Source organism: Talpa occidentalis, unplaced genomic scaffold (genome assembly GCF_014898055.3).
Source record: "Talpa occidentalis isolate TD23 unplaced genomic scaffold, MPIMG_talOcc4v2.1 talOcc4.13, whole genome shotgun sequence".
Taxonomy (NCBI): domain Eukaryota; kingdom Metazoa; phylum Chordata; class Mammalia; order Eulipotyphla; family Talpidae; genus Talpa; species Talpa occidentalis.
Window position 1 is genome coordinate 74533886 of NW_023601322.1, and position 2691 is coordinate 74536576.

Below are 2691 nucleotides of genomic sequence, written 5' to 3' on the forward strand. Positions count from 1 at the left end.
AGTGGAGAAGCCTACTTTTAGACCACATAATCTATCTGTTGTGGGTATGAGCACTGAGCACTTAGCCAATAACTTTTGTGCCTCCCAGGAAGAGAATTTACTTGAGGTGAACCCTCACTATGCACAGAACTGGGATGATCAGTAAGGAAGTAAGACACTGTATGGCTAAAGGCAAGAGTATGAAGGAGAAATATTACACTGGAAGTAGGTCATATGAGGACTGAAAATGCATTAAAAATATGGGAAAGTTTGGGAGGGGTTGGACTTTTAAAGAAATACTGAAAAGTGCACAGAAGGAAATAATTCATCCTTGTTATCATCTTGCATATTTACACTCAGTAGTATTTTAATTTATTTTTAAAGATTTATTTATGCATACAAGAACTGGGGTCTAGGCCAGAGGTGTAGGCAAGAGGGTTCACCAGAGACATAGTGGGGAACAGAACAGGCAGCCTGACTGAAATACACTGCTGAGGGGAACAGTGGGTGAGATAGAAGAGGTCTGTTGAGCCATGTGGGTCAGCTCCCTAGCTGGGGATTGAACTCTAGTGGCTGGTAATAGCTTGACAGCACTAAGACTTTAACCCCTGCACCACCAGAGAGGCCCCTCAGTAGTATTTTTAAATTAAAATCTACTTCAAAACTTATATATGCTCATTATAAGAAATATAAACCATAGAAATACAATGAATGCTTTAAAAGCTCCCCCAAATCTTACCACCCCCAAATTATTAATATTAAGAAAACGTTAGTACATTTTTCTTTGCCTTGATATGGAAAGAATAAGTTGGTAAGAAATATCTCAATATATCAATAGTTTTGATTTGTTTTTTATTAGGAGTGAGGTATAGATTTTTCTCATGTTTAAAAGTCATCTGTACTTCAATTTCTATGTATTGTTTGTCTCTTTCCCAGTTTCTATTGGGGTTCTTGATTTGTTTATAGGATATATTTTTTATTAGGTAAATTAGCTTTTTGTTAGGAATTACAAGTGAATTTTTACTAATTGGTTGGATTTCATTTTTAGTTACTTGAAAAAAGTATTCACGGGTCCCTTAATGCTTGAATTTAATATTTAAGAATATTTATTTATTGCTGAACAATTTTTTAAAAAAATTAACCTTTGTGATAAAATATAAAGTTTACCACTTTTAGGTGCATAATTCATTGGCATCAAATACAAATTGTTGTTCAGTCAACATCATCATCCATCTCTAAAACTTTTTCATCATCTCAAACTTAAACACTGTAGCCACTGAATGACTAACATTACCTCTTCCCCCCAATCTCTGATAATCATTATTCTACTTTCTGTCTCTAGCAATTTGATTAGGAATCTCATAAAATAGAATTACAGTATTTGTTCTTTTGTACCTGGTCTCTTTAACTTAGCATAATATTTCTAAGATTCATCCATGTTGCAGCATATATCAGAATTTCCTTCCTTGTTAACTTTATTGTATATACAACCAGTCATCCTCTCATCTGTTGATGGCCACTGGGTTGTTGCCACCTTTTGTGTATTGGAAATAATGCTGCTGTGAACATAGGTGTACAAAAATCTGCTCTAGTCCCTGCTTTCTATTTATTTAGGTGTATACCTAAAAGTGGAATTGCTGAGTTATATGGTAATTCTAATTTTTTGAGGAACCACCATATTATTATTATTTTTTTTAATACTAAATTTTATTTTTATATTCCCCCATACAATTGCAAACGCCCCATTCTGACCCCAATCCTTCCCCTCCCGCCCTCCACCATATTATTTTCCATTGTAGCATTACCATTTTACACTCCCACCAGCAATGCACAAGGGTTCCCAATTTTCCAGCTCTCCAATACTTATTTTCTATTTATGTTTTTAATAACAGCATCCTAAAGGTTGTGAAGTAGAATCTTGCTGTAATTTTGATTTGTACTTCCCTAGTTAGTGATGCTAAATATCTTTTCATGTGCTTATCAATTCCTTTATCCACTTTTATTTTTATTTTTGAGTTGTAAGAGTTCTTTATATAGTTTAGATATTATTCTTTATATAGTTTAGATATTAACCCCTTACTATGTATCTAATTTACAGATATTTTCTCCCCCATTCTGTGGGGTGCCTTTTCACTCTCGATAGTATCCTTTGTTGCACAAAAGTTTTCAGTCCACCCTGGCTTTAATAAGATGTAATTGACATAAAACAAGGTTTAAATTTTTATGATGTTCAGTTTATTTACTTTTTCCCCACTGGTTGCTGTGCTTTTGGTGTCATAGCCAAGAAATCACTATGAAGTCAGCTAATCAGGAACCCAGCATGGAACTAGGTTCTAGGAGAGTGGAGAAGCCTGTGGTGTTAGGAAGGTAGCTTCCTTCCTTTATACCTGACTTTCATGCTGCTTCTTTTGTTATGCAGTATGCCTTTATGTTAATTTTCCAAAGATGGAGCTTTCTACCCAGGTCTGCCCATGCACTCTAGCTCAAATCGCCCTGTGACACCTCACATCTTATCTATACCTGACATTTTGTCTACCCCTCAATTCATCCAGCACTCCCCTCCCCCAACCATCCTTTACTCCAGCCACTTTTGCAGTGGTTTGTTCACACAAGTTTTGACAAGCTTCGTTGAGGTACACCCTGATAGTGCCTCTCCTCGGGCCAGCTCTCTATCACCTCTTGCTTTCTACCAAGATGACAGGACTTGGTGGG